Source organism: Delphinapterus leucas, chromosome 10 (assembly GCF_059928025.1).
Source record: "Delphinapterus leucas isolate spDelLeu-1000000601 "Yukka" chromosome 10, BTC_Dleu_Yukka2, whole genome shotgun sequence".
In the NCBI taxonomy this organism is placed as follows: Eukaryota; Metazoa; Chordata; class Mammalia; order Artiodactyla; family Monodontidae; genus Delphinapterus; species Delphinapterus leucas.
In genome coordinates, this window is record NC_143138.1 from 99,781,215 (window position 1) to 99,806,076 (window position 24,862).

General features: G+C 39.6%; 1 protein-coding gene across 2 annotated transcripts in view; it reads left to right on the forward strand.

Annotated features, from left to right (window-relative positions):
• Positions 1-547: 547 nt before the first annotated feature.
• The window catches only part of PPARG (peroxisome proliferator activated receptor gamma), a 174,710-nt gene continuing 150,395 nt past the window's right edge, over positions 548-24,862 (forward strand). Inside the window, exons 1-2 of one of the 2 annotated variants that reach the window (XM_089919740.1) lie at positions 548-1,094; positions 1,496-1,710. The gene's annotated coding sequence lies outside the window, so the exon portion shown is untranslated. Of the gene's footprint in view, positions 1,095-1,172; positions 1,711-24,862 lie in introns of those variants that run through there. The other variant, XM_022562768.2, reaches the window with a different exon arrangement.

Consider the following 24,862-nt stretch of genomic DNA (forward strand, 5'->3'; position numbering starts at 1 on the left):
AGTAGTTGTGGCGCACAGGCTCTAGAGCACAGGCTCAGTAGTTGTGGCTCACGGGCTCTAGAGCGCAGGCTCAGTAGTTGTGGCGCACGGGCTTAGTTGCTCCGTGGCATGTGGGATCTTCCCCGACCAGGGCTTGAACCTGTGTCCCCTGCAATGGCAGGCGGATTCTTAACCACTGCGCCACCAGGGAAGCCCCTGATCTTGCTTCTTATATTTGTGTGAAGTGAATGGACCACACCAGAATGAACCACGTCCTTGCCACAGGCTTGATAGGTGCTGATACCTGATGGCAGTGCCTCAAGCTGCTTTTCTAGAGCCAGGTGTTCTCATTTAGAAATCCTTGACTCTCCTTCTGCACCACCACCACCGTCACCACCACCACCATCACCACCACCATGAAACCACCAACCTCCTGGCATTCTTTACTGGGGCACTGAGATTCAGGCTGAGACCTGCTTCCTTACAAAAGACTTGTTTCCTTCCTATATGACATATCCCAGGTAGCAATCACATTTCATAATGCTTTTCTCCTTTTGTTCTCAGATGTTCTAAGTCGGCTGGCTGCAGTGCATGTTAACATTAGAACACCTGGGGCAGAGCTGGCTCCCAGATCAACAGGAGAGACTTGCCAACAAGCTTGCTTAGGGTTTCTCTGCAGTGGAAATTTTAGGACTGGGGCTTGTTTGGAAATACCAGAGATAACCTGAGAAAGAAAAAGTGTCAGTGCTTCCTATTAGAACAAGACAGAAAACCACACAGATCGTTTTGAAGAAGCCAAGCTTTTGACTGGACGTAAGAGGAAATGGTGTAGAAGAGCCCCCTTCTCGCTGAGCGTACTTTGGCCTGTTTCCTTGGTCATAATTGGAAAAAGCTTTGTTGCTCTCCTGCCGACGTGCTCACTGCATAACTTGGGTTCCGGTATCAACTTGAGGAAAGGGAAAAAGCACTGAATGCATGTAGAAAAAGAAGTCCTTCCCTCTATCTTTTCAATCACTAAGTATGTTGATTCATTAAAGTCCAAACTTTTGCTGGCACCACCTTGACCTCCACTGCCCTACCTTGGCTTCTCATGATCACCTCCATAAAATCTACAGGTGAGTCAGCTGAAATGGGAAGGAGTAAAGAGGTATGTTTCTGGCTCCTCCACTCAAGACTGTGAGCAATGAAGGACTGCAAACAAAGTCTTTCAACCTGAAACTCTCAAGGGTAGGGTGTGGGAAAGCGTGCAGCCCAGTGCATGTTCAGCAGGTTGGACATGTGTACTTTCCTTCCCTTTAATAATTAGAAAGGAATTAACTCTCCCCGCTGCGCTGCAGTGCAGCTTCTGATGCTCCTTGTGGAAAATGCCACCAGGACAGTGCCAAGCTTCAAAAGCCTTATGCTTGCTGGCCAGGGATAAAGAGTTCTGTCTTTGCCTGCACTGATGTTTTCCCCTAGTTTCTCATGTTCTAAAACGTTTAGTAATTCAATTTGGCTTCTCTGGTTGGTTTTGTAGGAAGATTTTTGTCACACGTTGAGGTCAAGCACCTGCACACATGTTGGATGATGGTCCGTTGGCAGCCAAGAGCACAGTCAGAAAAGCCCTCTGCTTGCACGCAGAGCCTGATCTTTCCTGCAGCTCTTCGTGTCCCTCATGGCTAGAAGGAGTTATCTGCAGGCCAACAGAGAAGACAACATCGCTCCTCTCATACCTCCGTGGAATGTTGCTGGGTAAGAAATAAGAATTATTCATTCAAAGCCCGGGGAGTCCGACGGTCTGCCTCTCAGGAAGGACGAGCAAATATTTTGCAGGAATCCTGGATTATTTTCCTTGATGTGAGGCTTAAAAATCTAGAAAAACATTATGAAATGTGATTTCTATCTACTTGGCAGTGAGGGATGGTATGATATTAGATTTAAACACACACACTCTCTCTGTCTCTGTCTCTGTCTCTGTCTCTCTCTCTGGGGAGACAGGTTTTAACCTGTATCTTGGAACCCCTGGTTAAATCCCAGGAGACAAAAGAAGAGAGACAGTATGGAGTGGGGTTTCAGCACATGGACTTGAGTCAGGCTGGTCAGGTTCACATCCTGGCTCCATTACTTACCAAGTAGGAGACTTCGGACGAGTTGCTTAACCTCTTTGTGCTTTGGTTACTCCATCTGCAAAACGGGGACCAGAGCAGTCCCTACCTCACAGAGCCATTATGAGGTTTAAATTAATATTTGTAAAGTGCTTAAAGTGTGTCTGGCACATAGTAAGCTCTAGATGGGTGTTGGTTAAATAGATGAAAAAAGATGTGTGTGACGACTGTGTTAGTCAGCTCAGGGCACCATAAATATAGCACAGAATGGGCAGCTTAACAGAAATGTATCGTCTCCCAGTTCTGGAGGCTGGAAGTCCAAGATCAAGATGACCTCAGGGCTGGTTCCTTGTGAGGGTCACGATGGAAAGATCTGTTCCTGGCCTCTCTCCCTGGCTTGTAAATGGCCATCTTCTCCCTATGTCTTCACACCGTCTTCCTTCTGTGCCTGTTTGTGTCCAAATTTACCCTTCTTATAAGGACATCCGTGATACTGGATTAAGGCCCATCCTTATGACCTCGTTTTAACTTCATCAGCTCTGTAGAGGTGCTGTCATCAAATATGGTCACAGTCTGAAGTGCTGGGAGTTAGGACTTCAATATATGAACTAGGGGATGACACACAATTCAGCCCACAGAAACAACAGCTTCAACAGGGGCTCCTCGTCTCCAGAGGGACCACATGGAGTTGAAGCAGCCACATGTAACAGCAGCTGCCAAACCACGTGGGAGGGCGGGTCTTCTATCTACATGTTTTCCTTTAAGCCTGTTGTATTCATCTATCAAACTCTTATTTAAAGCTGTGCTTACAGCCTCTGCCTCGCCTCAAGAATTAATGTGTTCAATAAGCCCATACTATTTGTTCAGAGTAGCACATTTCTTAAATGTCATTTGGCTTATTTGATTGGTCCAGAGTCCATTTTTGAGTTCTGTTGTATCTCCCTAGTTCCAGGATCCTTCATTAACATCTATCAATATTTATTAACTTTGATGGTGTGCTCATAATCCTTCATCTCTCCAGAGTAGGAGACTTAATCCTTTAAGACTGCTTGCATACACTCAACACTTCTTCTGAATAATTTTAAAATTTTGTTTCCAATTTTCTTTTTTTTTTTTTTTAATATTTATTTGGCCACACTGGGTCTTAGTTGCAGCATGCGGGGTCTTTAGTTGCGGCATGCAGGCTCTTCGTTGTGGCATGCAGAATCTAGTTCCCAGATCAGGGATCGAACCCAGCCCCCCTGCATTGGAAGCGCAGAGTCTTAACCACTAGACCACCAGGGAAGTCTCTCCAATTCTTCTTTATGACATGCCTTCGTGGGTGAAATACACAACACTCCATACCATGCCATACATGCAAGGACTTTAGCTTATGAAGGACTGCATTTCTGTTAGTGTCCACCAGATCAGAAAATACCTAATGTTCTGAATGGGGAAGGGAAACCAGAGAAATATCCCAGGATTAATCAATTTTAGAAACAGTAGTGAAGATAAAATCCAGGTATAACTTAGGATAACTTGAAAGGAAATTAAAAAAAATTAATAATCCCCTAAACCTGGGATGCAGTTCACTAGGTTTTGAGCTTCTTAAGAGCAGTACCATTGTCTTATACTGCTCTTTTTCTCTCTTTTTTTTTTAAAGTCTCCATGGTGACTAACATAATTCCGGACATACATAAGTGCTCAATGAATATTTGTGCAATAAAAAAACTTGATTGAGGCTAGGTTTAAAACAGACAAATTTAGAGTTTATCTATAGGAAACTTAGGAAACTCATTACAAGTCAAAGGCAGTACAAGTGGAAAATATAAACAGACTCATAAAAAGAGTTCAGAAGTGGAGGCTTCTTTCTTAAGATATTGTTTACTCTAAGGGAAAAAAATCCAAAATAGTCTCATACAAGTGAGGAACTATCTACTTGATTTGAGATAATAATTTAACCCTCCTGCCTTAAACATAAGAAGAGAGAACAAAATATCATGGACCTTAGGAGGACATTCATCTAGACCAAATCCCTCAATTTACAGATGTACAGAGACTTAGCGATATTAATTAACTTGTCCAAGGTCATACAGTTAACTGGAAACTAACCTGATTTCCATATGTTATGCTTCCTGCCTTTCTCCTGATGATTTATTTAGTAAATAAATAATGTAAAATATATACTTCAGTTTCCTGATGTATACAATTAAGGAAGAGGGAAAGGAACTGCTAGAAATAGAAAACATGCCCAACAGCCAAAAGGTGGAAGCACCTCGAGTGTCCATCGACAAGAGAACGGAGAAACCAAATGTGGTCCATACACACAATGGAACATTATTCATCCTGAAAAAGGAAGGAGATTCTGACATTTGCTGCAACATGGACATTAAGTTAAGTGAAATAAGTCAGTCGCAAAGCAACAAATTCTGTTAAGACTCCACTTACAGAATCCCTAGAATCATCAGATTCATAGAAACAGAAAATAGAACGGTGGTTGCCAGGGACTGAGGGGAGGGGGAAATGGGGAGTTCTTTTCAATGGGCGTAGTTTCAGTTTTGCCAGACGAAGATGTTCTGGAGGTTGGTGGCACATCAGTGTGAACATACATAATGCTACTGAACTGGACACTTGGAAATGGTTAAGAGGGTAAATTTTGTGTCTTTTTTTTACCACATTTAAAAGAAACAAACAAATAAAAAGGAAAGATGAGACAAGCACAAAATGACAAGAGAGAAAAAGACAAAGAAGGCACAATGCCAAAAAGAGCAAAGATCAGTAGAGCTTTTCCCAGCCACTGAACTCCTCACCACCCATCCTCTAACCCCCAAATCCAGCCTCTGTTCTGATTCTTAGTGCGACTTACTGTGCGTTTCTGTTTGCTTACCAAGATGACTCTGCTGTTCAAACCAGAAGTGCTTGCTCTGCTGTCAAACTCCTGATTCTGATTTCTATACACACACATGCACACACGCACACACACGTGCACGCACACACACACACGCACGCACACACACACATGCACACACACACCATGGCAGGCCAAAACCCTAGTCTGTTCTGCAGTCTTCTCCTCCCCAGAGTTGACCTGTCACCAAAGCTAAAATCTTTGTCATCCTGTCTACTCTCTAGGTGGCCAAGAGTCAGAACTAAACCAAACTGTGTAGATAAAATTTATTTCAGGGTCCCCTTCCTCTCCTTCCTCTCCTTGCTTTGGCTGCTTAGCAGCCCATGCAGCTCCCAGGCAGACAAGACGTGCTCACTGGGCTCAACCCAGAGATTCCTGGGTCAGTGCCCTTGCTTTGCACCACTTTCTCTACTTGGTTCGTGTACCATCTCCTTCCCTCCATCTCTACCCCACCCCACTCCCCACTAGGGTCCCCATCACTCCTACACGCTCTTCAAATTTACTGTCAGGCAATGATTATTCCAGAAATAGAATCAGACTACAGAAGTCACCCTGTGGCAGTATGAAGAGATAACAGTGCATTAATATGTGATCATGTCTCAGGGAATATTTGCTTTATGGTAGGTTATAATTCAAATGGCCATCTCTTTAATGGTGAAACTTTAGCTATGAGAGACAGGCCTTTGGGAATGTGATTTTAAGGTATTTACTGATTTGCCTGTCTCAAAATTCCTGTTTGATCCAGTGGTCAGTTCTGAAAAATTCTCACTGGGAGACTTTGAAATAGTTAAAACATAATTCTCAAATTCCTGGTAAATAAAGTTTCAGCCTCTTCCTCATAGAACCTTTTCCCAAACCTGCTGCTTTTGCATAGATTCAAATTCTTGTTTGAACACCATCTTTTAAAATTTCGTCTTTGTTCTGTTGGAGAAGCTAGTGAGCAGGGATATATGGCAAAAAAAAGAAAACAAAATTCCTAGGGAAGGTAGAAGAGAAATGATTACAAGCATTATGGAATGATCAGCTCTTTATTTCACTGAAGTCCAACTTGGCAGAAGGGATTTTTTTTGAACTCTCTGTTTATATTATGACGGGGTACACATGGATTGTGAAGGGGAACCCCTGAAAAGAAATTCTCCTCTGAAAAGCATTTCGATGAGTGCCACATATATCCTTCTAAATTACCAGAAGACGTTCAGGCACTGTGGTCAACTCATAGCTGGCCTTACGGTTGACAAGGAGATTCCCTAGGCATTCTGAACACAGTAACACGAAGATTTGTGGCTCCCTGTTTGTCTTTTTGATGATAGCTCATCTTTTATTCTCTAGCGAGAGACCCAGATATCTGCATGTCAGGCTTCATCCTAACGAGTGGACTTTCTGATCTCACTCGCCGTGAGTTGGGAGGGTGAGAGATCAGATAATGTTCACTGTTTTTCATTGCACTTGGCTTAAGAGTTCCCTCCTGCCATTTTTCCTTTTATCGCTCGTTCCTTGAAGTGTCATGCCAAATAAAGCAAGAACCTCTCCCACAGCATACTTAAAGCCACCCCCATGTTCCTAGCACCATCAGACAAGAAAAAAGTGGTAATTGCCAATAAACCAGTGAAGCCACACTGCCATGCTAGCTAGCATGGTGCCTAATAGCTAGAATGTCTTCAAAAGGCAAATCCAGTTCTGTAAGCAGAGGAGATGCACTAACACTCCAGATAATCCAATAAAGCTTCCAGTAACTCTGCTTTTTCCCTGCTCTCATTTAATTTTTGTCCTTTGCTTATCATTTGGAAAGATGAGTCATGTTTGCTATTGGGCTGTTACCTTTGACTACTCAAATTCATTGTAGACTTGAGGCATACTGCACACTTTCCAATAGCATGGAATTCCTTTTCCAGGGAACATGTTATGGCAAATCCTAGAGACCGTAAACCTAAGTAAGTCTTATTTATAAACCAGTTACCTCCTTTCGTCTCCTAAAAAGGTGTTTCTTTTTCTTTTAAACGCACTTTTAAAAAGAAAGAAATACCATAGTCTTCCCAAAGGCCAAAATCTTATTTAGCCTCTATCTCAAATATGTCTTTTCTTTTTAAAGATTTTATATTTTATGTAGACCATTTTTTTAAAGTTTTTATTGAATTTGGGACAATATTGCTTCCGTTTTATGTTTTGCTTTTCCGGCCGCAAGTCATGTGGGATCTTAGCTCCCCTACCAGGGAGCGAACCCGCACCCACTGCATTGGAAGGTGAAGTCTTAACCACTGGACCGCCAGGGAAGTCCTTCAAATATTTCCTTATCCACTTGAATTCCAATTTTTTTTGAAAAGATTAAGCAAAGCCTGGCTATTAGGGGCCAGGAAAGAAAGATGCCTCTCCTAGGATCCCTCTAAACCTAATTAACTTAACAGTTTGGCTAGGGATAGACCCTAAATCAATTTAATTAATTTTCTTTTGCCAAAACCAGTGTTTTGAAAGGAGGAGTAAAACAGAAAGATTTTTAAATGTCAGGCGTTAAAATGTCAACGTTTGCACTATATGTTATACTTGTCATCATCACATTGAAAAATACTTATTAAGCTAATGAGACTGGATGGTGTCATGGTATGCAGTGTATAAAGAGAACTACCTAGAGACAATTCCCATTTTGCTGGGTGGGAAGGGAAGCTGAGACCAAGGCACTACATGAAGAATATAGATTTGTTCCAGTGGGTAAGGAATTATGAAGATTAAGAAAAATGGTTTTTTTTCTTTGTTTCCATAATTAAATTTATTAAAAAGCAAAATAATCATACAACTATGGAAATAGAAAATATTTTATAGATCAGAAAACTGTGTAGGGGAAAGGCAAAGCGACTTACCCAAAGCTACAGAAAATTAAAGACATACTCAGGATTACAACCTAGGTTTCGTAAATCCAAACTTAATATTCTCTTCATTGCACTATTTTGCCATAACGTTTTTGAAAATGCATTCATAAGTTGTTTATAGATGCTATCTCAGCAAAAATTCAAACATTTTAAGGTTAGACGCTACAGGATTCGTTTATGAGGAGAATCAGAAAAAGATCAGAGGCAAACCAAGAGCATATCTGGGAAAAAGTTACAAGAGTCAAGTGGGAATGAGGGAGGGATGCCAATCCCTCTCACGGATGAGAAATAGTGTGACAAGTGGAACACAGCAGAGAGCACAGCACTGGGCGATGGAACACCTGCGCTCTGCTTCCCATTAGCTCTGGGACCCGGGATCAGAGACTTAACATCTTGTTTCCCTCGTGGAGAGGGCAAAAGGGTTGAGCTGAATTTCCTGAGGTGTTCTTTCCTGCTCTCATGTGTTGCAATTTCATATTTAATGGGGACCAAACCATAGGTAGCTGTGGAAAGAGAATCCTATATTGTTATGGAAGAATTGTAAGCTTCCCACAGGGTCACACGTGAAAAGGTAATAGTCCAGAGACAAGAAAGATGCTCTCTTTCACTAAAGACCTCAGAAACTCAGAAAACCAGGAAGTATTTTTGTTTGCTTCCATCTCCGTTACTTCTTTACCACATAGGAGGATTTGATTTGGGACTTTATTCAGTTAGATGTTAGAACTATATGAGGTAGATTTTTTGTTGTTGTCTCTAGATCCATACCTATGTATGTATATGTACCTATTAAAAACTTTAGGAGTTATTGGTAAGGGAAGCGTTTCTTTTTTTTTTTTTTTTTAACTGATTTGGTTAGATTCTCCCCCCTCTCTTAAATAGCAAATTTGGGGTAGTAGGTGAGTTTAGGAAAATGTTCCTCTGGTAGACTGAGTGCCCCTCATTCTCGAATCTCCTAGGGGAATACTGTCATCTGAGAGGGTACTCATTCTTGCGCTATCCTCAGTTCAACCAAAAAAACCAAACAGGTCACACCTGATTTCTGTAATGTTTAAAAATTCAGCTACCAGGTTGTCCAGTTGAGACCAAATTGATCACTAAAATAAATGTAACAAACTCCTGACCCAGGTTTAGAAACCCCAGGGTACAAATTTTTTTTTTTTTCTTGATGTGCTAAACAACACAGTCAAACTTGTGCATGTGATTATTAAAGAGTTGCAGTCATAACTCATTTCAGCAAAAAGCCAAGCTAACTTAAGACAGATTTAAATAAAGTCATGTGCTTTGCACAGCCCACTTCCTCAGGCCTGAGATAAGAGCAAGGCATATCTAGTCATACCATCTAAATATTTGGACACAACCTGCAAGTTTCTGTGAAATGTCTGTGTGTTTGGGGTTATGTCATTTGTATGTTTTGTCTACATGGCACTGAATATCTAGATATTTGGAAACATCCAGATCATGGACTCGAAAACTTTCGTTTTGATGGGATATTTGGCGTTATAACCAAGAAGCATTTCCAATCAATCACATTGACATCATCAGCCTTTGAAAAAGCATATGCTTCGTTTTACTTCAGATTGACACGAGAGAGTAAAAAACTCCCAAACCATAACATTTTAGCTCAGTTTTGCATGTTGGCTTCCATTTGCCATAAACTATAAAGCAATTAAAATGCCTCTCAAGTTTTTAGAGCATTCTCACCCCTTGTCTGCTTGCCTGTCTTTTCTTTTTTACATTTAAAATTTGATCTTTGCCTTATTGGAACTATGAAGAAATCTAAATCTGAATAGCCCTTTTTATAATACACAGTCACTGTTTGTACTTGCAAAATTGGATTAAGAAATCTCTGGTGTTCTTACACATGTCTTTTTGGCAAAGAAAATTCGACGTATTTCTGCCTAGCTGTGAAATTTCCACCAACCAGAATGAGTGACTTGGTACCGCCCACACTCTTCTCCTTGGTGTCCCCACTTCCCTAGGGAAATATCAGCTTGAAACCCATGTAACATGTAGAGCCTCCTCTTGCGCCCTGCTCTGTTACACCTGTCCTGCAGGTGAAATAATTCCCCAGCTGTACCACATTATGAGGTCAAGCGCCTAATCTGTAAAATTCAAATAAACATCTTTTCTATGTTTCCCCCTTTCCATCCTGTTCTGTACCCCAAATTAAAGACAGCAACCTCCTATTTGATCAGAACCCCTCTCTTCGTGCTTCCTTTTCTTATGCTTAGGCATCAAACTCCACCTGGGTCCTAATTACTCTCGAGCACGAGCATATTATAAAGCATGTAAATGACTAGAGGTTCCTTCTTGAGTTTTGAGAATACCTGAATTATTCAAAACCCAAACCTTTCTTTTTCTCTCCCTTTCAGTACCAACACACACACACACACACACACACACACACACACACACCACCCCACACTCACAGCTTTAAACAACTAACGTAAGAAACAAAGTTTTACCATGAGTATAACGATCACCTTTTTTAGTTGGCAGCTCCCCTTAGCTTTACCTATATCCTAAGCTTTACCTATATCCTAGTACTATCAAAAAAGGAAATGCAAAATAGATTGTTAATCATCATAGTGAGCAGAAATCTGGAGCTTTAAAATGTTTTTTAATCTAAACAATACATGTATATAAATCAAATAGTATTACAAAGTTTATTATAAACAAACAGAAAACCCCAAAAAACTACAGTTCACTTGTCACACCACCATCTCTGAGTTCTGCTTCTCAGAACTTCTCAGTCTTTCACCTCTTTCTTCTGCTATTCCTCTGTTTCTTCTGATATTTCCCCCCATATTTCTTTTTTTTTTTTCCGGTACGCGGGCCTCTCGCTGTTGTGGCCTCTCCCGTTGCGGAGCACAGGCTCCGGACGCGCAGGCTCAGCGGCCATGGCTCACGGACCCAGCCGCTCTGCGGCATGTGGGATCTTCCCGGACCGGGGCACGAACCCGTGTCCCCTGCATCGGCAGCCGGACTCTCAACCACTGCGCCACTAGGGAAGCCCTCCCCCCCATATTTCTAAATGATTTGCTTACGCTGCCTTTTCTTTATCAGTCAACTTGGGCATTAGCTCACTTGCAACTGTGGAGGCTGTGAATTTAGTGCTCTTACACCCCCGTCTGCCCACGTCCATCCCTTTCCTTCACTCCCTTTTTTTTCATTTTTCTCAGTACAGTTTTACCACAATTTTTGGACAAATGAACATTCTGTGTCCCCATGTATTGTTTCCAGGTAAATATTGTTCACAAGTGAGCCAAGTAGTATATCATTACATTCCTTTTCTTGTACAAAGTTATTTTCCCCTAGAGTTACTAATTGCCTTTTTTTTTTTTACTACCACTAATTCTTCCCAGACTCTATAAAAGAACTGTAAACTCCTTTCAACGCAGTCAGGTAATCTATTGATATCATTTTGGGGGATTGGGGGGATATCTTTCTGGAATCTCTCCATCCTCCTGCTCCAGGTAAGATTAGTGGTTCTTTTGGTCTCCTGTGAACTTGCCAACCTTGCCTTTACCATTATCCCGGGAATTGCCCTTCCTTTCCCCCAAGGTGGCTCCCAGTCTTCTGGATTTTTTGTCTTCTTTGTAATTGTTTCACTCCATTTCTTTGTTGGAGTTACATCATCTATTAACTTCCTAAGAAAAGGTGAGTGCGAGGCAAGTTTAACAACTTTTTATTTGTAAATGACTTCAAGATTATGTGAATCTATTTTAATTTTCCCCAGATTCTCCTATTTGTAACATTTTGCCCCATTTGCACACACACACACACAAGTGTGATGTGTATACATATAATAAAAATATTTTTTCTGAACCATTTAAAACTTAAGTTTTATACATGATGGCCCCTTATCCCTAAATACTTCAATATATATTTCATAAGAATAAAGATATTATCTTATATATTTATAGTTTTATTATCAACTTTGGTGAATTTAACATTGATACAATACTTTAATCTATCATTCATATTCCAATAGATCAATTGTGTCAGTTGATCCAAAGATGTTTTTTGTATTATTTTTTTCCCTCCAGTACAGGATCCAGCCTAGGATCAGGCATTGCATTTAGTAGTCATGTCTCTTTAGTCTCCTTTAATCTGGAACATTTCCACAGCCAATCTTTATCATTTGTGATGCTTTGTTTGTTTTTTAAAGAGTAGAGTCCCCCTCCCTTTTATTTTAAGTAGAATGGTCCACATTTTGGTTTCCCAGTGTTTCTTCGTGGTGAGATTCAAGTTATGCATTCCTGGTCAGAATACAACAAAAGCGATGCTGTGCTTTCCAAGTCGTAACATCTGGAGACACCCAATGTCCGTCCACTTCTCATTGATAGTGTTAATTTTGGTCACCTGGTCCAGGTGCTATTCAGTTTTTTCCCCACTGGATAGTTTTTTTTTTTTTTTTTGCTTGTGACAAGAAATCTGCAGGAAGACACTTTAAGGCCATGCGAATATCCTCTTCGTCATTGAAATTTCCCCCTAGATTTCACATCCATTGATGACTCTTGCCTGAAACGATCTTTACTTTGATAGTTGCAAATGATGATTTAACTCCTGCATTTAGCAGCCAGCACTCAGCATTCCACCAAGAGCAAGAGCCCTCCCTTCTCTCCCCATCTATCCATCCATCCTTCTGTCTACCAACCCATCATCTATCTATCTATCTATCCTCAGTTACCTATCGTATCCTCTCTTTATCCTTGGTATGGATTGACTCATGGCTTTCTCCCCTCCCCTCCATGGTTTATACTTCATTACTGTCCCTACTCTCTTTCTAGAATTCCTATTCTTCAAATTCTGCCATGATCTTCTAATTTTCTTATCTTTTTTCTCCTATTTTTCACCTCTTGATCTTTTAATTCTACCTTCTGGGACAGTTTCTTAACTTTATCTCCTAATTCTTATGTGGAATATTTTCAATTCTAGCTATCATTTCAAGAGCTTTTTCTTGCTTCTGATTGTTCTTATTTCATAGATGCAATGTATACTCTTTTGCCTCTTGGAATATTATTGAACCTGTTTTCTAACCCCTATGTTGTTTCTGTTTCTTTTCCCTGAGCTTCTTTTTTTCCAGATTATTTGTTTTGGGTTTTTTTTTTTTTATTTAAATTACTGGTGTGCCTTTCGTGCTGGAGGTGCTCCTCACATGTTTAGTGATCTTTGACAGAGTATGTTTAAGAATGAGACACGAGCAGGGTTGGCTTCCTGGTGAGCTTCACTGTGATGTGATTTGGTAGGGCACATTTGTTTCTTGAGATGCCCCTAAATCTCAGTGTCTATAGATTCCTTTTTCTCTTGAGGTAGTTTCTCCGGGGGCATATCATCCACTCTTTACCTTGGGGGAAAGTGTGTTGGGGGAAGGGGGGAGGATGGGGAGTTGGAGGGATGATTGGCGAGATGATTGGAGGGAAGAGGACAATATAAGCTTAGATGCTGGAGAACAAAGAAGGAGCTTTTGCTCAGTGCTCACCCACACCCTCCATTATGCCTACAGTCCCTGTGTCTCTTTCTCTCTCTTTCAATTTCTTCGAAGAACAAATCTTCATTCTTGTGCAGGGTAAGAGAGGAGTAGTCACTTAACTGGGTGGAGTAATTGAGGAGATGTGGGGAACTAGATGTTCTTGATACAGACTTTCAACCAGTCCTCAATCCTCCCCATCCCAAGTTCACCTGATGCCTCCAATTCCTGAACTTTCTACGGTTCCATAGAATGAACTTTCTTCTCACTGCCGTCTGCCATCTGTAGATTTAGGTTTTAGCTTTCTCCACTCTACTAAGTCAATTATCACAGGTCCTTCTACTTTCCATCTTTTACAAATTTGTGGAATCCTCTATCCATTGTTGTCTCCTCTCCCATTCCCTTGTGCTGTAGAATTTATGCCATTTCAAGTTCCTATTCTGTCATTTTGAAGATGCTTCAAAGGGGAACAGACTAAAGATATGGATTTGATCCACCTTGTTAACTGATGCAAACAAAATTTTGAATCAGGATAAGAGAAACAAAGTCCAAGATTACAATCAACATTCTAGCTACGTTCACTTAATCCTTTCCAGTTCAAGTGGAAATGGCTTCTGGGTATGAGTTCTGTGCACGTAAGTTTGTTCTGTGATCAAGGGGAAAGACATGATCCTAAAGGATTAGTGTAGGGGAGAAATGTGATGTAGCTACTCAGGGAAGGGCATCAAGAAAAACTATTTACATCATATTTCTTTACATAATAGGTAAAATTGTATTTCATATGCATTGACCCACATACCTTCACAGGACGGATCTAGAAAAATGGAACAACTTTAAGAAGACCCAGTAATGGAGATTATCATACGGATATGATACAAATGACCTACACTTCACCATTTAAAATGACAATTCAAATATAATAGGGAATACAAGGATAGATTGAATATAAAATTAAATCAGAAAACAAGACTTAACTTTTGCATGTTCAAAACTAATGTTCAACACCTATTATGTGCCAGGCACAGTATTAGATGCTTACTTCCTAGATTTTCTTCCTACATTATCATTAACATCCTCATCAGGAGAAAATGAGTTTTTGGCAGAAATGCAGACAAACCCAGGTTACAGTGATGAAATAGGGAAACTGTGGTTGACTCTATATAGTAAAAAAAAAAACAAAACAAAACTGGAGAGTGACTATAAAATATAATCTGCCTAGGGTGCAGTTTGACTTATCACAGCAGGATTCATTCAGTAAAATATTACCTAGGTATTTAAGGAAACTATATTTTATAATCCCATGACTAACTGGAAATTAAGCAATTTGACTGAATCAATAGTTTATTTATAAATATTCGTACGTGTGTGTGTGTGTGTGTGTGTGTGTGTGTGTGAAACCACAGCCAGTTTTCAGGTAAAGTTTATCTTCTCAGTGATATAGTGTAGGCAAAAGAAGATCCATTGGATGGTCTACTAGATCAACAGGAAGAAAATCCATATATTGTTTAGGATTTTAAACTTGATACTGCATTAAAACTTTACTGAGTTTTAGCTGAATTATGTAATAAAGGAAGAAAGGAATATTTTTCCTGCACAATTTCTTCACATAATTTTTTGTTGGTGAGGGGTAGATGATAGGGGGATTGTGGAACGCTCCACAATGCCTAGTTGAATAAAAAAAGGAGGTCATGATATGTACCATCATATCCACTCTGTTTAAAATGGGGGCGATATTCATATATTTATAAAGAGGGTCTAGAAGTATTTACATGGTTAAAAGAGTTTATATTAAATTTTCAGGCTACGTCAGGCCAACTGGTGACCATCATTGTTCCCCACATTTCAAGCATGGGCAACATATGGGTCAAGATAAATGCTAATACACGTCTAATGGGAGTGAAAGTTGGTACAACCCTTTGCAAAGCATTGTAGAGCTTCACATCAGAAAAATGCAAAATAAAACAGTGCACAGCAGATTGGAAACCATTTTAAAATCTTGCCATACTAAGTGTTGGCAAGCAGGTGGGAAAGTTGATACTGTGTATGCTTGATAGATACAGCGTAAATCTAAAGGATCATTTTGAAGAGCATTTTGGCAGTGGCTAATAAAGTTGAAAATAGTCATTCTCTGTGACTCAGACACTGCAGCTTTTTATTTTATTTCACATCTTTTTTTTTTTTTGCAGTACGCGGGCCTCTCACTGTTGTGGCCTCTCCTGTTGTGGAGCATAGGCTCCGGACGCGCAGGCTCAGCGGCCATGGCCCACGGGCCCACGGGCCCACGGGCCCAGCCGCTCCGTGGCATGTGGGATCTTCCCGGACCAGGGCACGAACCCGTGTCCCCTGCATCGGCAGGCAGACTCTCAACCACTGCACCACCAGGGAAGCCCTATTTCAACTCTTGATTGACTTAATTATATCATCAAGTAGACTTTCTAGAAATGGTTTATCTCCAGAATCTTTGCCTATCAGAGGTGATCTATTCCCTGTATGTTGCTTGTGTTTATCTGTTGCCTGATGACACTTGGGTACAGAGTTTTTCAGTCAAAAATCCCTTACGACGCAAAACATTCAGATGTTGCTTCACTGTTTTCAGATGTTCCTGTGAAGAAGGCTCAAGGCAGCCTGATTCCTTTTCCTATGTAGGTGGTTTAACCCCTTTTTCAGGAGGCCTGTAACAATTTTTCTTGGTCTTCAGTAGCCCACCTGTATTCTTCTTGGTGTTAATTATTTTCTATTATTTTTTTCCTAAAACCTTTTGATATGCAAATTGAACTAATCATTTAAGAAACATTTCTCACCATCACTGAATATATCTTTGACATGGTTTTCCACATGTTCATTCCTTGCCTTTTAATTTCTAACACAATTCTTTGTTCTGGGACTGTGCTGTTTTCTCCTCAGCTCCTTTTCTTGGCCAGCTTCTTTTGGACCTTATTGTGTCATTTTGTTATTTCATTTTCTTCTTCATTTCCTCAAGAGTATGAAGAATATAATATCTAAACCTTTCTTCTCTTTCCAGGGTAAGTTTTCTTCCAATTTGGATTCTTTGCTACGTTTCTTTTTTTTGCGAGGGGTTCAAGGGGAGGAAAATATGGAGAGGAGACTAACAAATTTTTGCACAGCTCCCATTTCAGCTTGCTTTGCCTATCACCTTTGCCACAGCAATTCCATCGTGGCCTCTTTGCTGGAAAATAATGAAGGGAAGATTTCCTTGACTCCAGACCTTGTTATCTGGGTAATATTTGAATCCTCCCCTCAGAACATGAGTTTAAGGGCTCATATTAATGGGTTGTGGTTATGTTCTGTCCTGTGAGAGTGGGAAGGGGCTTGAGAGGGTTGGGACTTGGAACAGATGAAGTCATGGAGCTTTATCACCACCCTTCCTAATGAGTCCTGTATAAAGAGGTCATTTTATTGAGTTTGTGGGGAGATGGGCTGTCCGTGTAGACAAAGGGTTGAGACAGTGAGGTTCTCTTGAGTTTCAGTATGCTTCCCTGTTTTAGGATCATCAAGCTAGTGTATTTAGGGTGAAAGCATTGGGTGTTTTAACTTTTAGTTTGGTGTGGCCTAATATTCCTCCCTCCCACCCACCATCCAGAGACTTTATTTGCTACTTAAAACAAAACAAAACAAAACAAAAAACCTGTTTCACTTTCTATGTGGCCGAAGGGAAAAAGAGGCAAATCCTATGAGTATTTCTAAATTAGGCTCATGAACTATTTATCTAAGGTCGGAAGGAGGAGCTTTTAGTTAGAAGCTCTCTACATTTTGTTATCTTTATTCCCAGTCTTTATACCAAACCTCACTGAGGTTTCCCAGAATTTTCTCTGAGTACTGATCATCCCACTGCATTTCTCTCCTGAGAGAGAAAGTCAAGCGTCTATTCCCTGTATCTCCTTTTAACTTGGCAGAATTTGTGTTCTATCTGATGATGTTTCTTGAAGTTTGTAGAATGAGATGGAGACCCTTGCATGGGGTCTCCATAAGTTGTATATTCCTTGCTCTTGTACATTTGGCTTAACTTAGGAGAGGAGAATTCTTTTGTGATGTCGCATTTTAACTACCATCTAAAATTCTTTCCAAGTTCATATTGTATACATCTTCCCTGTTGTGAATGTGGTTGAGTTAAGTATAGAAGATTATTTGCATTGAAATTTTCTATGGGAAATCAGGTCTTCAAAATTTTACTTGAGTGCTTTCACCTGGTCTTCTTTAAAAAATCTTTTGTGGTCATTATTGCTATTTTTACATACTTATTCCTACAAGCAACCTACAGCCCAGAAGAAGATGGAAGAAAGGATCTTTTAAGCAAAATACATTAGACTATTTTTAAGTCTTGAGGAAAGGAGTAACTACACTAACAGCATACTTAGAGCAGACAGTTCTATTTAGGTTAGTGAGTAGCATTATGTTAAAGATTCTTTATCCACTATTAGTTTACCTTTAATATAAATACATAGAGCATGAAGAAATGTAATAACTTCCAAGATATTCATAAATTAGGTCTTCAGAGAATGACTTTTGTCAGATTTTTTAAAAATAATTTTATTTATTTATTTATGGCTGCGTTGGGTCTTCGTTGTGCGCAGGCTTTCTCTAGTTGCAGCGAGCAGGGGCTACTCTTCGTTGTGGTGCGCGGGTTTCTAATTGTGGTGGCTTGTCTTTGTTGTGGAGCATGGCCTCTAGGTGCACGGGCTTCAGTAGTTGTGGCACACGGGCTCAGTAGTTGTGGCTGTCAGGCTTTAAGCGCAGGCTCAGTAGTTGTGACACACGGACTTAGTTGCTCCGCGGCATGTGGGATCTTCCTGGACCAGGGCTTGAAACTGTGTCCGCTGCACTGACAGGCAGATTCTTAACCACTGTGCCATCAGGGAAGTCCCTGTCAGATTTTTTAACAAGTATATCTTCTACTTAGATACACCGAACTTATGCCACATATTAAAAGGTCAGTTGGGCATGTATATTAATAGTCTAACACTAAAATTTCAATAGGAAAATCAGAAAATGGCATTAACAAGCCATCTAAGGGAAAAAAGTACATATAGCCGTTAAAAATGTTCACCTCAGTATTTATCAAATACGTTCAAATTAAAAGAAGATACCATTATTTGCTCATCGAATTCACAAAGATAAAGATTTTATTCTAACTGTTGAGAAGAGTGTAATGAGATACTCTGATATAAATAAAAGTGAATGCAATCTTGATGGAATGTAATATGAAAATTCTTAGAAAGAAATATTTGAGGATTTTGCACTTAGATCTAGTCATTCTGTTGCCAGGAAACCACCCCAAGGAAATGACCTGAGGAGAATATAGGTATTTATGTACAAGAACATTTATTGCACTGTTACTAATAAGAAGAAAAAAATTGAACACAACCTAATGTCAAGTACTAGGAAAGTGCGTGAGTAAATTTTACTACTTTAGATATAATAATATTTAATCATTAAAATTGTGTTCTGGAAGAATTTCAGCAGCACGGGAAAAGTACAAAGTATACTGTTGAGCGAAAGAAGCAGACTATTCTACTTATGTTAAATCATGATATATTATACACAAAAAATGAATCTGGAAAAAATACATCAGAATATCCTCAGTGTTCTAAGAATAATATAATTCAAACATGCTTTTAAAACAAACAAAATATAAATTATTTTAGATACTTAGTTTTTTGGGTTTTTTTTTAGATACTTAGTTTTTAAATAAATATTTCAAGCACACACACACACAAAAGGATATCCTAAGTGAAACTACCTGGGTAATGGGATGATAGGCGATATTTATTTATTTTTCTTTAAATTTCATTATATTTTCCAAATGTTCTTTAATGAGCACACATTATTTTACAATGAAGTAGATTTAAAAATATGTATTATATTTATATATGCCGTATATAATATCTATATATCCACAATGTGTCCCTGGCAGGATAGGGACATATACATCCTTAAAAATGTAATATAAGGGCTTTCATGATATGTTCTCTACTTACTTTACTAATTTTATTGTTTACTCTTCGCAGATCTTTCCCTTCATTTCAGTCATGCTGAAACCTCTTGCTAAATCTCCCTGAACGTGCCATGTTTATCTACAGATGCTGGATTTTTTTGTTGTTTTTCCTGGAATGCCCTGGGCTTGATTTCAGAAGCAGAGACATTCATTCCTTTGGAGAAAAGACTTGTAAGAACAAGACAGGGCCTAAGGTGGAGAGGGTCTGGGGTATCAGGCAAAACACTAAGACAGGAACTCAGGCAGAGGGGAACAGGGAGGAACCCCAGTTATCAGAATCAGGATGCCAAGAAACACATTAAATTAGTAACTAGAGCTACTTGATGCTGAGTCCTCTGCTGCTGGGCTAAAACCCTTCAATTCCCACTCCTAAGGATACGGGAGATGGCTATATTTTGTCTAAAAACAAAATCAAATTCTAAAGCTAAATTTAAAAATGACTTGCAATTAGGGAATTCCCTGGTGGTCCAGTGGTTAGGATTTGGCGCTTTCACTGCCAGGGCCGGGTTCAATCCCTTGTCAGGGAACCAAGATCCTGAAAGCTGTGCAGTGCAGCAAAAAAAAAAAAAAAATGACTTGCAATTATTGTTTTCATCATTTATCTTCATGAGAAAGCATGATGGAGAATTTAGTATATCCTGAATCCTTACTGAATAATCATCTACTTCAACCTCTGGCAAGCTTTGTCTAAATTCAAGCTTCCCAAAATTTTTCGTATTGTGGAGCACATGGAAAATGGCATTTATATGGCACACAGGGCTAACTCCAAGAGGACACTTGTGGAGAAAGATGGTCAACCTTAGGTCTCTGTGGGCCACAGGCCCTGCCCAGCTTCCCTTAGGGCTGAAACTATCACTATCTCTGCACACCCGAAACACATTCCCTGCACACCAGCTCTGATCTACATCATTTAGCCAGAGGTACATCTATTTTGTTTAGAAATGTCCCCAGGAAAAGACATTCTACCCCTCTTTCAGAGGTAAATTTTTCCTTTGGCTATCCGATTTCCCTGTTTGAATAGCAGCCAGAAATCCCTTATTTCAAACCCCATGCTAATCTAGGCCACCATGATCATTTAGGGACTTTATTTTAGGTGTATACTCATGAGTGCATTCTTTAAAGAAGCCATTTCCTATCACACTTTCTTCTTCTGTAAACCACCCTCCATAACGCATACCTTACTCAGTGACCAGGCTCTGACTTGTACTTTCACAGATTGCTTAATAAGTATCTTTTCTATCAGGGGTCAGCAAAACTCTACAAGTAGATACTGAAGTAAATCAGTTAGCAATCAGCCAACAGCTATTTTTCTTGGGTTGCGTGTGGGATTTGGGGAGAGAACAAAAACAAGAGAAGACATGATGGATTTGTGTAGACCACTATTTTCTGGTGTTTTATTATTCATTAAAAACAGACATTTCCATTTTTCTTATTCTCTGCTATAAGTCTTTTCACTGCTAAAGGACTAGGCCTGAAAGTGTCCTGCTTGATTTTGCTGATCATATTTCAAAGGAACAATGGATATGGTCAAAGGCATTACATAGAAGCACTGACAGACGGCTTATTTTTTAAGGGAATAATTTAAATGATATCCGCTACAAACAACTTGGGTTTAATTTCTTTCCACCAAGAAGAGGAGAAGAATGATCTTTTGACTTTTTAAACATGCCAATCAATAACTAAACTAGTTCCTACCATGAGTGGTTATAGGGAGTGGTATTCTAGATTGTAGATTCATTGTTTTTTTCTGTCTCTGTGTAGCAGTGTCTATATGTAATATCTGTATAAGCATGTCTTTTTTGCCTTCTACCAAATGCTTCCTTAAAATGATGTGTACATCTCTTGCCCTGGAAAGTACTAGCTACTGCCCCTTCCTTAGTTCCTGTCTTCTTTACAAATAGTACTTAGTCCTGAGACTTCTCTGGTGGTCCAGCTGTTAAGACTCCAATGCTCCCAATGCAGGGGGCCGAGGTTTGATCCCTGGTCAGGGAACTCGATCCCCCATGCCACAACTAAGAGCCCACGTGCCAAAACTAAAAGAGATCCCTCCCGCGGCAACAAAGATCCCATGTGCTGCAACTAAGAGCCGCTGTAGCCAAATAAATAAATAAATGATTTTTAAAAATACTTAGTCCTAATAGTGATAGTGGCAGCCTTAGAAGAGTTTCAAAAAGAGGATTTTGGCAAACAACTTACTCTATGCACCTTGAAGAACATCTAGACCTAGGACAGACAGAGCTTTCTCATCATAACTTTTCAGCAGCAATGAGTGATAAATGGGATTTGTTTTTTTTCCAGTGCATATAAACTGTGTTATTTGCCATAGGTTTATAGAACAGGATGTGTAGGCAGGCTTTTATGAAGCTGTTTTCGTTCATCTTAGTCAACATGCTTGCAGTTTGGGTACCTGCCAACAGATTAGAGGTGGGGCCTTGTTTTGGCTTTATAGGGCACTTGGCTAGGTTTTCCTAGCCCTCTGGATGGCTGAAAGCAGGGACAGCCCACAGCCTAGTCAGCCATGTTTCTCTTATTGTAAAAATAGCTCAGTTATACCCAGCAACTGCAATCCCAGGTGTTTAGCCAAGAAAAATGAAAACATATGTCTACATAAATACTTGCGTACGATGTTCATACCAACATTATTCACAGTAGCCTAAAAAGGAAAGCAGTCCAAATGTCCATCAACTGATGGATGGGCAACAAAGTGTGGTGTGTCCATACGGTAGAACTACTACTCAGCAATCAGGAGCAACGTAGTATACTGATACACACTACAACACAGACGTGCTCCAAAACATTATGCTTAGTGAAAGAAGACAGTCACAAAACGCCATGATTCCATATATATGAAATGCCCAGAACAGGCAAATCCATAGAGACAGTAGATTAGGTTGCCATGGACTCGGGGAGGGGGACAAGAGGAAAAGGGGAATGACTGTTGATGGGTATGTGTTTCTTTTTGGGGTGATGAAAATATTTTAAAACTGATTGTGGTGATGTTTTCAGAACTCTGTGAATATACTGAGACCTACAGAACTGTACACTTTAAATAGATGGATCATACAGTATATGAGTTATGTCTCAATAAAACTGTTATTAGAATAATAGCTCAGTTATAACTCTCCACCCCTTATGTGTGGGTGGGGAATAGTGACTTCCTTCCAAAGAGGGCAGTGTAGAAAGAGGGAAAAAGGAATCACTTCACAGTGGAGAAACCTGACAAACACTAACCCAGCCAGAGATCAGGGTTGACATGATATGATGAGAATGGCAACAGGTAAACCTCTATGGTCTTCCTCCCCAAAATCCATAATCCTAGTCTCAACAGGAGAAAAACATCAAACACAATTCCCAGCTGAGGGACATTCTACAGAATACCTGACCAGGACTCCTCAAAACTGTCAGTCATTGCAAACCAGGAAAGTCTGAGAAACTGTCACAGCCAAGAGAACCCAAAGGAGGCATGACGACTACATGTAATAGGATCCTGGAACAGAAAAAGGACGTTAGGAAAAACTAAGGGAATATGAATAAAGCATGGACTTTAATAATAATATATATTTTGTGACAAAGTACCCTGCTAATGTAAAATGTTAATATCAGAGGAAACTGGGCGTTACCTAACTTCCCCTTGCCTCGGTTTCCTGATCTCTAAAGTGAGGATAATCACAGTACCCACCTTATTGGTTTGGGGGATTTAAATGATTTAAGCCATTTTATATACAATGCTTGAACAGTGCCTGTCAAATAGTAAGTGATCGATAAATGTTAGCTATTATGATTACTATAGTCACTCACGCTTTCTTTCAGATATTTTATTTTAAAATGAGAGAGAGAGATTAAGAAAAAAAAATGGACCTAGTGCATTTTATAAGGCTGACTTTTATAAGAGGTTCAGAAATGCTGCCTTTTCCAGTGTTCATTAAGTAAATACGTGCCTGTTTCAGCGGGAGGTGATCTGGAATGGAATATGTAGGTACATTTTTCTCCCTTAAACCATGCATGTGTTAGATGGAACAGAAAGGAAGTGAAATTAAAAAAATATATATCCAAGGGGGAAAACATAAAGGCAGGACATTCTTTTGAATTCAGAATTAGTGGGGGACAAACAACTGAGAAATTTACTGTTTGCTTTCACAGAGCCCCATGCTAGAAGTAAATAGGAAAATTTAATTAATTTTAATTATAGTTTTTTTCACTATCACTCATCTTTATCCGGTGGCCAGCCACAGGAGTAGTAAAATCTCAGTGGGAAACTGCACCAGGGAACTCTAAATATAGAAGCAGCAAGGAGCTCTAAATACAATTAGTCCCCAAATTAAAAACACCCAGCTTACAAATATTGCATATAGACACAAAAGGTCAATCATAACATACCCAGTTAAACATACCCAGTTAAATTTAAATTTCAGATAAATGCCAAATCATTTTTTAATATACATATGTCTCAAAAATTGCATGGGACATACTTATACTAAATAATTATTTGCTGTTTATCTGAAATTTAAATTTAACTGAGTGTCCTGTATTTTTATTTACTAAATCCAGCAACCCTACCCAAGGATAATTATGCTTTTCAATGTTTATGATAGTTTCTTTCTAAAATTATCCTAAAACACTTAGAAGAAATTAACAGGAGCCCCTTAGAATATATCATACATTTCCTAAATGGTAATACTGTAAGCTGTAGTGAGAATGCTTTCTTTCTGTCAAAGATCACTGACTCATAGAAACAAAAATTAGAAGTTACAACAGCTATATCTTTGCAGAAGTATATATTTGTCAAGGCACCGGCTTTCTCATCTAAATTCAAGAAAGAAAATGTTTTAAATAATAATGTAGAGGTTTTTACGAGAAAAACAGAGAAAATCTTAGTGAATGAAAGAGAAACAGAACAGCAGAATAGAGACAGAGGGAGGCACGCAGAGAGATACAGAAAGAAAAAGACAAACGTGGAAGACAGAGGAGGGAACAAAAGGGGGAGGGAGAAGGAAATACAGGAAGCTAGGCACGTGGGCTCTGAGATGTGCATTAGTGGAGGCACAGCACTGTTCAGAGGCCACAGTCTTCATGTTTGGGGTGCAGTGGTCCTAACAGCTGGATCAACATCTCCCTAAGGACCAGATGCAATTAAGCTGAAGGTTGGATGAGTAGGTATCCCCTACCCTGCTGCCAAAGAATCCTGTGCTTTCAACTGAGATAACACTTTTGCAAAGGAAGGAAGGAGGGAGGGAGGGAGGGAGAGAGGGAGGGAGGGGGAAGAAAAGGGAGAAAAAAGGAAGAATTCTTCCTGGGGAGGGAGGAATGGAAGGAAGGAGAAAGAAAAGGTACCCAACTTTCTCCTTAGTTCTTTTTTTTTTTTTAACTTTTTAAAAAATTGAAGTATAGTTGATTTATAATGTCGTGTTAATTTCTCCTATACAGCAAAGTGATTCAGTTATACATATATATGAATTCTTTTTCATACTCTTTTCCACTGTGGTTTATCACAGGCTATTGAATATAGTTCCCTGTGTTATACAGTAGGACCTTGTTGTTTATCCATTTTCTTTATAATAGTTTGCC